Raw genomic sequence first — 14,626 nt, forward strand, 5'->3', positions numbered from 1 at the left:
CAAAAACAGGATTTTGTGCCAGCACTCAGTTAAAAGAGCTAATTAATAAAAAATATTTTTAAAAGAATAAGATGCAGCAGAGTTGATAAGCCAGTAAAAGGAAGGTAAAGGGACCGTTAGGTCCAGTCACGGACAATGCTGGGGTTGTGGTGCTCATCTCACTTTATTGGCCGAGGGAGCCGGCGTACAGCTTCCGGGTCATGTGGCCAGCATGACAAAGCCGCTCTGGCAAACCAGAGCAGTGCACGGAAATGCTGTTTACCTTCCTGCTGAAGCGGTACCTATTTATCTACTTGCACTTTGGTGTGCTTTCGAACTACTAGGTTGGCAGGAGCACCGTATAAAATCCAGATGTTCCATTTGCAGCTCCTTTGTCCCACTTGTAAAGAGTAGATCTCCCTGGTAACGGTTGGTGTTACAGTTCATCTCTTGATTTCACAGGCCTTCCAGCCACACAGGTAGGTCCTTTACATGAACTAGGAATAAACCAGAAAGTCTCTGATTAAACAGAGTTTCCCCTTTTGTCAAAATTGGGAAACTGGGAAACTATGGTTAGCATAAACCAGGATCTTAAACCAACAGACAGCTGTGAAGGGAAGAGTGATCCTTCACATCTCATTGCTCAGTCAAGCTACGTTCACCTGAAGTGGGCCATATGATCCTCTGCTCTTAAGACCCCAACCTATCTAATGTGAAAGTGGGTGAGCTGAATAGGATACCAGCTCAGGCTGCAGTCCTATACATCTTGGGTGGTGAACTTCAGGCCTAGGGCAAAAGGTGATCCTTCAGGCCTCATGGCTCTTCCCCACACCCAGCAGCTCTCACTGACTCTGCTTGGCAGCTTCCTGGAGGGCTTTTGTGCCGGTGGAATGTCTCTTACTTGCTTGACTAGAGGCTAGTAAGAAGTGTGTGTGTATACATCTTTTTTGCATAGATGGAATGTCACCTACTAAAAACAGGTAAGAGTCACCTCAGTTGCTCCTCCCACTTTGCCTTTGACTGCACCCATTGCTGACATGCAGCACCTCAGAAGGGAACATGACCCTCAGGCTTTAAAAGGTTCTCCACCCCCACTATGTACACTTACCGGTATCTGGAATGGTACTTCCAAGTAGGCATTCCTAGAATTGCACTGCAAGTGGTCTTGCATTTGCTTCCACCTTGCACCACTGTAGCAACCATGCAACTGCATTAATGCATCTAATCTCTGCAAGATGCCAAGTAAGGCAAATATGAGGTGTGGCATGGGAGATGCAATGGCACAGTGTTTGTGATCATGTCTAAATAATGGTTTCTAGAGTTGGGATAGGATACTGTTGCTTACTGATTATCTTCCTTTTCACCGTTTTATTCCTTCTTCCCTCAGAGGAGTTCAAGGTGCCATACACAGGGTTATTCCATTTCCTCCTCACAACCACCTGAATAAGTTACAATAAGAAATAAGGACATACCCAAGATCATCCAATGAGCTTTTAGCACCACCTTGGCCACTGAGTCTTCTTCCTGCAACAACCACCTGCTGTGTATGATTGTCTGCAGAGACATTCCAGTGAGGGAGCACTTGCTCATGTCTAGGAGCTCCACACAATCAGGACACCTGCCCAACCTCAGTCATGTGGAGCTCCTACACGAGCACGTGTTCACGTGCTGGAACTTCTCTGCAGACCACTATCACATCCAGTCACTGCAGGAAGACCTGGCGGTGGGGCAAGGCTAAAAGTGCAGTCCTGCTCTGCTGTCAGTGCAAATATGCCCACTAGTTAACACATGAGACTCTTGAGATGTGGAAATGTGCAGCTGTAGAGCTTTTTAGCAATGACTTCCCTGAGCTATAATCTCCTATAGAGAAGAAGAGAGGCCTGTAGAAAACACAGAAATGCACTATTGACACTTTAGTTAGCAGAAGTTGGGCATATTGTTTGAGGAACTGTCATGTGAAACTTTGAAGAGGCAGAAGCAAATTTGGAGACCTATGAAACCAGTCAAGCTGTATAAGAAACTGGGCTGTGAACAGTTCTGTGTGAAGCTCATTATCTCCATCCTGTAGTTCAAGATTCAAACAGGTAAGAGGACCACTTTCCCCCATTACTCTTATCGAAGTTATACTGCAGATGTCGTTGTGCAGGGGTCCCCAAACTAAGGCCCGGGGACCGGATGCGGCCCAGTCGCCTTCTAAATGCGGCCTGCGGACAGTCCGGGAATCAGCGTGTTTTTACATGAGTAGAATGTGTGCTTTTATTTAAAATGCATCTCTGGGTTATTTGTGGGGCATAGGAATTCGTTCATATTTTTTTCCAAAATATAGTCCAGCCCCCAAGGTCTGAGGGACAGTGGACCGTCCCCCTGCTGAAAAAGTTTCCTGACCCCTGTCCTTGTGGCTATTCTATAGGTTTGTCAAATCCATATGAGATGTGCATGTGCTAGCCTGTTCTCACAGAGGAACTATCTTCTCCTGGAGAAAGGAGCAAATTCTGAAAATGTTGCATTATCTCCTCATTTAGGAGGAGAGCATTTAGGGACTGTAATTAAGGAAGTGTTGGAAGGTTTTTACATCGCATGTTTTTCAAGAAAGGTTTTGCAATATTGTTCTGTTTGGAGAGGTGCTATCCCTTTTTATCGTTCTTCCCGTCCCCGCCCCCCAAATGTCTGGCTGAAAAACAACCCCCACCGTCTGCTTGTGTGTGTACTGCTTGTGCCGTCCGAATGTAGTGTATAAACGGTGCACCGACATGCTTCACTTCCCTGCTGTCTCGCACAATTCCTCTTCACCTGCCCAGATTTCCACTCCCGCCTGTCCTTGAGTAGGTAAACAACCCCCAAGACTGAGGCGTCGTCCTCGTCGTCTCTCCTCCTCGGAGGCTCAGCAGCGCCGCCTGGAAGCGCGTCTCTGACTGGGCCGGCAGGAGCTCCGCGCTCGGCGGCGTCTTTTTACAGAGTGACCGCGAGAAGGGGCCGGTGGAACAGGCTGTTCTTGGGCTGCTTCCTACGTGGCCGAGGAGGAGGAGGAGGAGGAGGAGGAGGAATCTCCCTTCTGCTCTGTGCTCTCTGAAGGGCTGGAAGGAGGGAGGGAAGCGGGGAAGAAGCGGGGGGGGCCATCCCTGGGGAGGGGGGCGTGCGAGAGAGTGTGTTGGTGGGTGACAAAAGACATTCCCACCCAGCAAGCCGTGCAATCGGAAGCCCCCTGCATTTCACACAGCCCTGTCGCACCCCCCCCCCCCAACACCACGAAGCCCCTGCCCGCCGCGCCGACACCCTTTCCAGGGAATCTCACGGCTGCAGGTAGGGAAGGAGGCGGGAGGTGAGCGGCAGAGCCGGCGCCAGGCAACCCCTTCCTCGCCTCTCCCTCTGCGCCCGAGCGGGGGCTCCGGCGGGGGGAGGGAAGAACACGAGCCCCGAGGCGGCAGCCCCCCCCCCGCCCCGGGCTGCACGCCCAGCGCGACGCCCCCGAAAGGGTCCGGGGCACCATCAGCGCAGGGGGCGGCGGCTGGGAGGACGCCGAGGAGGAAAATATCGTGACCCCCCCCCCGCCAAAAAAGAAACCCGGGGTGCGTTGTTGAGGGGGCGGCGAAGAGCCCCATCTGCTGCCTCCGCCGCCTTGCGCGCCCCCTCCTCCCCGTGCCCGTGTGAAACTGCGGGGGCCGCCTGCGCAGAGGGAGGGGGAGGGGGAGGGGGAGGGGGAGCTCTCTCTCTCCTCCCTCCCTCCCTCCCTCGCGCGCGCGCGTGTCCAATCTGAGGGCGGCGGAGTCTGCGAGGCGAAGGGCGGGGCTGGCGAAGGAGAGAACAGAGGGTTATTCGAGGTGAAGCGGGGAGGAGACGCGCAGAGAGAGGGGCGGGGCCGGGGGCGGGACCGGGGAGGGAGGGAGGGAGGGAGGGGGGGCGAACAGAAGGAAGAAAAGGCTACCGGGGCGCGGAGATAAACCGCGGAGCGCCGATGCCACGCAGAGCAGAGGGATACGGGGGGGGTGCCCCATTTCTCATTGCTTGGCCGTGGGACCCGCACTTATCTCTACGTGTGTCAGTGTGGTTCTGTGGCTCCTTCTTTTGGGGGGGGGGGGCTTGGAAAGGGGGTCGTGCTGCGGGCGCGGCTCCCATCTGACACGTTTCAGGTCATTTCCAGAGGGGGGTGCGGGGGGACAAAACATGGGGGTCCGATGACTAAAGTGAGGCAACGTCTCTGATGCGGAGATGAAGAAACGGATAATCTCTCCCCCCCCCCGCGACAAGGTGGCGAGTGAGGAGGGGGTCGGCGAGGGGGGGGGAGGAGGAGGACGGGGCGGGGGAGGAGGATGGAACAAACTGTTCGAAAAAACAGCCACAGGAAACGCATCCCTCTGACTCACAGGGAAAAGCTGCAGGCAGAAGCAGCAGCAAAAACACACCAGATCACTGCGAATGTGTCATTTGCGTACATGCGTGCTACTGGGGGGTGGCTTTTTTCTTAAGAGGAGGGCCCTGTGGTGCCCCCCCCCCCAGCGTGTACTGCTATGTCTAATCGTTCTATTTATAAATATGTACCAGCACCGGTTTATTTCTCCTCGCCCGCCCGCTTTCTCTCTCTCTATTAAGCCCGCGTGGGCGGCGTATCCTGAAGCCCCCTCCCACCCCCGCAAGTAGGTGGCTGCGCGCGTGAGAAAGCGAGGGGAGGAGCGGCCTCCTCTTCTTCGCAAGCAAACCATCCGCTCTCCACGCATTCGCCCTCCCTATGAGCTGTTATATGGGGCGGGGGGGGGGTGTAGGAGGCACCTGATTGCAATACTTCATTTATGTCGAGCAAACGTGCCAAGCTGTCAGATCTTGCATTTGCCATGAAAAATAAAGAAGTACAGGAAGCCCCGCAGGGGCTCGAAAAGAAGGTCTGCAGCAGCTTCCCCGGCGCCCCAGGGCGAAAAAAGGGACACGGTGATCCGGCGTTTCCTCTGACTGACATGCACGCTGATGACGGCCGAGGCCAGAAGTCACGCAGCAACCTTCGCTGTCAGCGAAGGCAGCATTTGTTCCTCGCTCGCTCTGCTGTGCACGCCTCCCTCTCCCCCCCCCCCATCTATCTATCTATCTATCTATCTATCTATCTATCTATCTATCTGTTTCTGTCTGTCTCTGAGGTGTAGGTGCTAATTTCAGTGCAGCTCACGTGGGTCTGGGCTCCCTGAGCTTCATGCACGAGCTGGGGGCGGGCTTACCAGCCCCCAATCTAGGGCAGTTTGTTCAACTGCAGTAAAGGGAGCTCGATGTTCCAGCAGCGAAGGGATTTCTGAGAACTGGGACTGTGTCCTCAGATGAACTCTCCTCCTCCTCCTCCTCCTCCTCCCTTCTGCTGCCTGCAGAACAGCTTTAAAAGGGCGATGTCTGTACTTTTGCCTGAGCAGCGTGTGGCTTCGGTGCACGTACATCTGCAGCCTGCAGTGCAGTCGCTTGGTGCGGCCCCACCACCATTCGCTCTGCATTAAATAGGCGAAGGCTGCTGAACTTCGGCAAACAAAGTTGCGTTGAGGGGCTCGGGGACGGTTCGGGGACCTAAACTTCTCCGTATTGTAAGAAACGTGGTACACGTAGCCAGTTCCCTATACTGTACGTGCAAGCAGCCGAATACTAGCTCACATCCCTTGATGTGGAGAATTGTTCTTACTGTAAGGTAGAACAGCACCATTTCAGCCCTCCCAACACTTAAATGGTGTGTTTTGTCTCCCCTCCCCGCCTCCGCTTTCTGCAGAATTCCTGTACAGAGTACATTTCTTAAAATGTTTCATTAGCAGAAGCAGTTGTACTAGGGCAGTTCTGAAGAAAGTCTTGCATCCCTTCATAGTGCCTCGCCTCACTCAAGACAGACAACAGGATCAATTCCCTCTTTGTCTCTTCATCTCACATTCTTCTGTTCTTGCCCACCCACCCAATGCCTTGGAATGTTCTTCCCATAATTATGTCCAAGGCCTCACCACGCTTTTTATTCATATCCCTTCCTTCCTTCAGATAGGGGAAAGCTGCTAGATTCTTCCTGCATTTCCTGCATGTCCTCCTTCTGTCAAATATTCAACATGTCAAAGTTGAATATGTCAAAGGTGTTTTTTTGTTTTTTTTTTAGAATAAGCATCATTCAGTGGATAATACTGCTGATGAGGCCAAATGTAGGGGCAGGTGACCCCAGGAAACGCCTGGTGTGTTGAGCATGGGGTCTGCAGGGAAACCTGCTATCCTCTGTCTCAAAGGAAGTCAAGGCGCTGCTCTCCACACATTGTTGGGCCATAATTCCCACAATCTCTGATTATTGGGCATGCTGGCTGAAGCTCCAACCTCTGGAGGGCACCATGTCTGCTCTCCATAGGCTATCTAGTCCACTCAAAAGCAGAAACAAAGGGCTCAAGCTGGTCCTGAGGAATCTGTCCCTTCCCATCCCACCTGCAGGGCTCCAACTTCCATCAGCCACAGCTAGCATGGCCAAAGGTCAGACAGGATGGGAGTTGGAGTCAAACAATATCCGTAGGGCTGAAGGTTAATCACTTCAGGTATAAACAGTTTACATGGCATGATCCTAGCATGCAAATTTATTCCCTTAAATCATGTCTGCAAATCACAGAACTCATTAAATGGGGTGTTTGTGTAATTAAAAAATAAGGTATTCGAAATTAGAGAAGGGTACACAAAGGATGCTTCTTGCCTAGGGTGCCATTGGGTGTTGGGCCAGCACTGATAGCTGAATATGGCCAAACTCTCTCTCTCTGTGTGTGTGTCACTGGCCTTGGCCTTTGGCTTCACATTCCCAACTCTAAAAGGAGAATAACATGCTCGTTCATGAGGAAACTGTAAGAATTAGCTAATACTTCAATGTGAAATAGCTTCTGAGACATAAACCTCACTATTTTACCTACCAAACACCAGGGCACCTTGTTTCACATTATTTCATTTTAGTTCTCTTTCAGCATCCTAGTACTAATACTATTCTATTTATTATATACTTAAATCTATTTTAGGTTGTCAAGTACATGTTTACTAATACAGTCATACCTCGGGTTGCGAACACTTCGGGTTGCGTACTTTCAGGTTGCGTACTCCGCAAACACGGAAGTAAAGATTGCCGCGCACATGCAGAGCGTCCTGCGCGGTCTGTGCATGCGCAGAAGTGTTCTGTGCAGTTCGCGCATGCGCAAAAGCGTGATATCGCACTTCCGCACATGCGCAAAATGGACGCTCAGGTTGTGTACTTTTCAGGGTGTGAATGGCACCCCGGAACGGATCAGGTACGTAACCCGAGCTACCATTGTATGTGGACAGACAGCTGGGTGCCCTACTACCGGTATGTGAGAAGAGGATGGTCTTGGACTTGTATGTGAGAGGGTAACACAAGAGTGTTCATATAGTAGATCTTCACTCTCACCCTTGCTCTGGGGGAGGGGTGCCATTTTGTGGATGGCCTTGTGTGCCAAAATGTCTTGAGCCAGCCCTGCACTTTTACCTCAGGTCTTGTGTGTGGAAAGAATGCTGCTCTAAACCTAAAATTGTATTGGGGTTTTGTCTGTTACATTGCAGTATCTCCTTTCACATATCAGTAGTCCAAGAAATGGAGCTGTCTGGGCCAATTCTGAGATCTGAAACTCTGTACTGATAGCTGTGAATGATCACTTCAGAAAATTCAACTGCCCATATTAAATCCTCAGGCTCTCTCAGGCTGCATCCACATTAACTCATTTGTAGCACAAATTGCAGCTACACTCAACATGCCAGCAAATATTGAAAAACTCAGCAGTGGCCAGAGGATTGGAGAAGAACAGTCTACATCCCAATCCCAAAAAGGGCAGTGCCAAACAATGCTCCAACTACCACACAATTGCGCTCATTTCACATGCTAGTAAGGTTATGCTTAAAATTCTACAAGGCAGGCTTAAGCAGTATGTGGACCGAGAACTCCCAGAAGTGCAAGCTGGATTTCGAAGGGGCAGAGGAACCAGAGACCAAATTGCAAACACTGGATTATGGAGAAAGCCAGAGAGTTCCAGAAAAACATTTGCTTCTGCTTCATTGACTACACAAAAGACTTTAACTGAGACTGCAAAAAGATCAAACCTATCCATTCTGAAGGACATCAACCCTGAGTGCTCACTGGAAGGACAGATTCTGAAGCTGAGGCTCCAATACTTTGGCCACCTCATGAGAAGAGAAGACTCTCTGGAAAAATCTCTGATGTTGGGTAAGATTGAGCGCGCAGGGAGAAGGGAACAATAGAAGACAAGATGGTTGGACAGTGTTATAGAAGCGACCAACATGCATTTGACGAAACTCCGGGAGGCAGTGGAAAACAGGTCCATGGGGTCATGAAGAGTCAGACATGACTAATCAACTAAACAACGAAGCACAAAAATATGCAACAGTTCTAGACTCCATGAGAACCACAAACAAACAAACAAACAACCAACACCCAGTCTCCACTGATTATGGAATAAGATGCCATGTGTACATTGCCTGATGGAGACAACTCTCTCCAAAGGCCACACAATCAGCCTAGAAACTCCCCATGTTGAGTTTACGAAGTGAAATATGGAAATACCAGAGCAAAGTCCAAGTTTATTATGACAGCTTTTATTTTAAAATTGTGCTCTTTCCTACAGGGTGTAACTTTGTTAGCTGGAACATGTTCTGTAACATATATATTTTAATGTGATTTTCTTAGCTGAAACTATGAGCTGCCTGTATTACTAAGGCTCTTACTACATTGCTATTTTGAACACCATTGGATGCATTCTGAACTTAGATTCCTGTGACCTATTTTGTATGCTCTGAAACCTAGACTACCTTCCATCACACTAAAGTCAATGGATCCTAGAAAGCATTTGAAACAGAAAGCTGTCTTTCTTTTCTGATTAATAATAAATACAGTGCAGAATATACATGCAGTTATAGCTAAATGATTTAAAGGTCAAGCAAGGAGGGGAAAAAACCCTAGGCCCGAAAGTAGCTAAGTTCTTGATACTTAGAATCTTTTTAAGCACTTTCCCTTGTCCTGGCTAGATCTAGCCAGAGTTGTCATATCTGCCCACCAGAACTTGATGCCTATTCACCAATAAGCATCTTGAACACTTACGGTCACTGAAGGTTCAGACTGAAAGACCTTGCACACTCTCAGAATAAGACAATACTCTCACAGACACTCTCCTTTGTAACTCATCTGGAAAGTGGGCTTAACAGTCTTGAGCAATAGGGCAAGCAAAACGCATCCTAGATAATTTTACATTAACCAATTCTCCATTGGATGATATTCAATTGTGGCATTCTGCTTGCACAACAACAGGACTTCCCCTTTCTCTCCTTCCCTCTTCAGTCCCCCCCCATATGCTCTGGAGAGTTGGGGGGGGGACACTCAAGAGCTGATGGGGGACACGGGAAGAAGGAGGAGAGGACCTGCTACATATGCTGGTGCAACATTAAATCTCACCCATATATTCTTTAGTTCATTCTTTAATTTTATGTCATTTGGATTTTTCTAATTCTTGACATGTTAGTTTAGCCATGTCTCATTTCAGCCCTTCTCAGTTTTTTAAAATAATAGGCTCAACTTATGCTCTCTATTTGGAAATATATCTTTCCTTCTTTGTTACTCTTTTGCTATTGAATAATGAATCCTTTTCCTATTCAATTTAGGTCTGTGACTAACTTTTATTTACTCTCGAGATTAAAAAAAAACCCGCAAACCATTTTCTTTACTTTTACTTCCTCCTCCTCCTCCTGATGCCTAGCATACATGCCACTAAGAACTGGTTGAATGGATTTCTTTCAGCACTGAAGAAATCCTGTAAACCTTTTTATTTTATATATACCTGATTGCATTCCCTTATATCTTTTGTCTTTCCTTCTTCCTCCTCCTCTTCATTTTGTGTGGCCAATGAGATCTGGACAGAGTTTCTTTGTAACTAGTTTTTTTAAATAAACACAACAACAACAACAACTTATTGTTTGTTTGCTTGCTTGCTTGCTTTGTTTCCTGAAACTACAGATTCTTGAAGCCTCTAGAAGAGCGTATAGGGATGGAGAAGTCAGGAGGTTTTCCTCCTAGCACCACAGATGCAAGAATTGAAAAGTCCAGGAGTTCCTTCTATCCTTGGTGCATGGGAAAGGAAGCAGGAAGAAAATGAATGTTTGCGTTACATCACACTGCCTTCTTATCTCTCTGAACCCAAACATATTTTGCTGAAAGACTAAGAAGAAGTCAAACTGTAAGAGAGGCACTGTGAGCTGGGCCTGTGAATTCACGGGGCAAGTCCATTGTATTTCAGGCTTCACTACCCTATCTGTAAAGGTTGCTGGGAAGATACATAAAATAGGAAAGTGCACCTGTACTAACCTCAGGTATAGATTGCTCTGTACATCTAAATGAATGAAGGGGGAAGCTGTTAACTCTCTCTTGGTTCACATTTATCTGGAACTTGCTTATATTCTATAAGAATAAAGAATGTTCCTTTCCCTTCCCTCCCATTTACTCTCACATCATCCCTGTCTTTATTCAAGAATGGCACTCTGACCTGAATACTGATCTGTTTGTCACCCCTTTACCCTAAGGTCACTATAGTCCTCTTTTTTGTCCCTCCACTAGAGGCAGCTTATGGTTTGTTTGTTTTCATTCTGGTCAGGGATGCAAGTAGCCATCTCAAAGTCCTTTCATGACCTTGACTTGAACTTCATCTCAAGCAAAAGCTGTTGGTTGTGCTCAGTGTCTACACAAGAGACTTTGCCACAATGAGAGCACCCATCCATTAGTTAACTGATTAGCTAATAAGCATCTGTGATGGCAAAGCCAGACCAGCATCTGGAGATGCAGTCCCTCAGAATTCCACCAGAGGGCTGAAGCCTCTCTCTGATTGGCTCCCAAGACGGCCAGCCAGAGGGAGGCGGAGCCAGCACTTTAGGAGGGAAAATAAAAGTTGCCGTTTCTAAGGGACAGACTTAGATAGGGATCAGGAGAGGGTTTGTCTGAGGAAGAACTGATTCTGATTTGAGTGGAACATCCATTCTGAGGAGAATATCTAAAGCCAGAGGTAAGAGCCTCTCAGCTTAGATAGGAAGACCCAGTTGAGGGTCTTGGGAAAGTAAAAAAAGATTTTAACTGGAGGGTTGAGTCTGAGGCAGGAGAGGAAGAAACTGTGGGAAGACACTCTTCTTCTTGGGTCTCCTTCCAGTCAGGAGGCCAGAGGAAAAGAAGACCCTCAAACCATTAACAAGGGCTGTGGGGACCCCCTGGGTCTGTTATACTAATTGGGATACCTCAAGAGTGAGATTGTTAAGAGAGGGGGGAACCAAGGAAAAGTGACCCTCACTCGTGAACCAAATTGCTAATCTGTGAAGGAAGCTGTGTAGCGTCAAAAGTATTTAACCTGTCCTAACTAAGGAAAGGAACAAGAAATTGAGTTAAGCATTTTACCACCTATTCTGGAAACCTGAGCATCTACCTGAAGTGTAACAACTGATTTTTAGCAATTGAAGTTTAAGAAAAGCTGTGCACATACTACTGTGTTTAAGCCTGTGGCATCCTTGTATTTAGTTTAACTGGTGTTACCTTTTACCTGAAAGAACAAATTGCCTGATCCAACTTTGTTTCACAAACTTCTCTCTGTAAACAAAACTTTTCTTGTTTGTTCAGCTTCTGCCTAAGACTCTGAATCACTAAGTTTTCCCTCACGCAAGACCCTCACAAGATGGCCTGGGGTAAATTGTAGAAATGTATGTAATTGGTGTACCATGAGGTAGGTCCACTATATTTAATTGGGGGCAGTTAGCGGGGTGAGTCCGCTGCATATTAAATGGGGGTTAGCAGTGGGATCTGCTACAGGGTTCATTTGGATTGAGCTCTGTTCTTTGTGGGTGTGGGACCTAATTCTCTTTCTGAGCAGCACTCAGTCTTGACTTTGGAAGGCCACAAAAAGCCTTGTGCTATGTTGAATGGACAGCAAAGTTCATTCTCATTGGGCTAGAAAATCTACCTGCATCACTAGCCAGTTTGGAAATGTTACTAGGACTTGACAATGGTTATTATAATGAACAGCTCAATGCATTACATAATCAAATTACTCATTTTCAAATGTTTGACATGATTTTCTGGAACTCTGGGAACTTTAGTTCCATGGTGGAGCTAAGGATCTCTGTCTAGGAATTGTCAATACAAGATGAAATTTAACAACGATAAATGCAAAGGTTTGCATTTAGGTACAAAGAATCAATGGTACACACACACACACACACACACACACACACACACACACACACGATGGGGGAGACCTGGCTTGGCAGCAGTACTAGTGAAAATAATGTAAGTGTCGTAGAAGATCACAAGCTGAACAAGAGCCAGCAGTGTGATGTGATGCTACAGTGCCCAAAACACAGGTTTGTAATAGAATCTGCACAGTTCAGACCATGTCTAATGTATTCTGTCTAGTTCTGGACACCACATTTGAAGAAGGACATTAACAAATGGAGTGTGAACAAAGAGGATGATCAGGTTGGTGAGGGATTTTGGAAACCAAGCCCTTTAAAGAATGATTGAAAGAGCTGTGTATGTTTAGAGAATATTAAGAGGAGACATGGGTGGTGGTTTTCAAATATTGGAAGGACCTTTATGGAGTAGATGGAGCAGACATGTTTTCTCTTGCTCCAGCAGGCAGGACTAGAACCAATGAGTGAAAATTAAAAGGAAGCAGATTTTAGTTAGGCATAAGAGAAGACTGCCTCAGGAGGTGGTAGGTTCTTATCTCACTGGAGATATTTAAGAAGAGGCAGTATTGGATAAGAGTGAAAACGTCCCCAAATGGTCTTCTCCCCTTAATCAATACTGATAGTAAGAAGAGGCTGAAAGGCCACATCACGGATTCTGCTCCTGCATTGCCAAATCTGCATTGATTAGGAACTTGGACTAGATGACTTTTTAAGCCAATTCTATGATTCTATCATATATCCCTTGTTGCTGTTGACAGTTTTATAAATGGATTCCAGGAGGAAATGTGGCCACCTCAATTCATCGCATCTTTAGATGAATGACTTTAGGCCATTTGTTACCAGAAATCCCACAACTTAATTTGATCAACATTTTCATCCACTACTTCTAAGTTACTTTTGCAACTTTGGGCACATGCTACTTATCTGTATGTAGAAGACTTGTCCATTCAGGAAAAAAGGACTTCTTGTTGATGTGTATTACACACACATCTTATCACCACCATTTCACATCCCTTTATGCACATTCAATGACACAAGAATGCACCTAGGTGGGTTCCCTGAATGGTAAACTTGCAGAAGCTCAGCAGGTCTGGATGTGATCATCCCCTTAATGGGAGACTGCCTACAAACCACATGCAGGATACCTAGAGTTCCATGATTGAAGAAAGGGAAGAAAATAAATAATAAAACATGGGGAAGGTCTTAAGACCATGCATGAAATGGTTCTCATGGCACAAATATCAGTCGTGCTACATTGTTTCATTCATGAATGCCATTGCCTTGGAGGCAGGGCCTTCACCTTGGGAAGATTTTATGGATGTCCTCACAGAAGAAGTTATTGGCTTTGGCAGTGTATTCCTGTGCAATTGTGTGACCTACTCCCACAGTTCAGTGAGGCATCTTGCCCAGGCAATGACTGTGGGTAGACCTATGTAAAGAAGAAATATTAATTGTCCACCAGGCATGAACTTGGTTTTTCCCTACCCGTTGCATCGTTTTTGAAGTACTTTTGTGCAGTGACTTCATGAAGGCAGGGAGGGAGCACCTATTTCCACAAAGATGCCCTGAGCAAATACCTTACAGGGAGTAAGGTAGATTTTGTTTTTAACCAGAGACTTGAAGACTCACCAGGTAATCTAATAAAATACTCATTCAACACACCAAGGAACGTGGGAACGCAAGGAACAGGCTTTTGCTCGTGCTTACATAATCCCCTTACACTCCCCGCCAAACCTACTCTATGAAGTTTGCATTTTGCTCCCACCTCTCTAGTTTACAAGTGAGAACTGCTCGGCATCTATTTTTGATTGGCGGAGCCACTGCGAGTGACATCAACCCCATCACTTTCGATTGGCCCGCTGGTTGCTGGGACTATAAGGACTTCGGGCGGGCCAGTTAACCCGATCTCTGCCGAAAGTGCAAACTTTGGAGCTCTTGCGCGGGGCAGAAAGGGAGAGAGTTGCCCCGGGATCCCGGGAGGGAAACGGGCCAAAGCGGGCGCAGCGCGACGCCACGTCGGGGGGGGGGGGGAGGCGAGCCGGAGAGGAGAGGCGAGCCTCGCCCCGCCCCCCGCCAGAGCGCTTCCCCGAGGACGGCTCTCGTCCAGAGGCGGCGCGCGTCGCCCTTTTAAGCGGGGTGTGCGCGTCTCCGGGAGTAGCACGAGGCTTCGCGAGGGAAGGCCGGGATTGGCCGCGGCCTGGGCTGGCGGTCCCGCCTCTCCTGCCAAAAGGCCTTCTGAGTGGCAGCGGGAGAAGGTAAACAGAGTGGAATCGCTCTCCCGGCCGCCCCTCGGTGCTGCGGGCGGGGCGGGGCGGGGGTGGCGCTGCCTGCCGCGGGATGGGCTTCGGCGAAGTCGGTGCCGAGCGAGACGCGGCCGGAGCAGCGAAGGGAGGCGGCGGGCAGCACGGGCTGCAGCTCACGGCCGTCGCCGCTGGGG

The sequence above is a fragment of the Lacerta agilis genome, chromosome 11, assembly GCF_009819535.1.
Source record: "Lacerta agilis isolate rLacAgi1 chromosome 11, rLacAgi1.pri, whole genome shotgun sequence".
NCBI lineage: Eukaryota > Metazoa > Chordata > Lepidosauria > Squamata > Lacertidae > Lacerta > Lacerta agilis.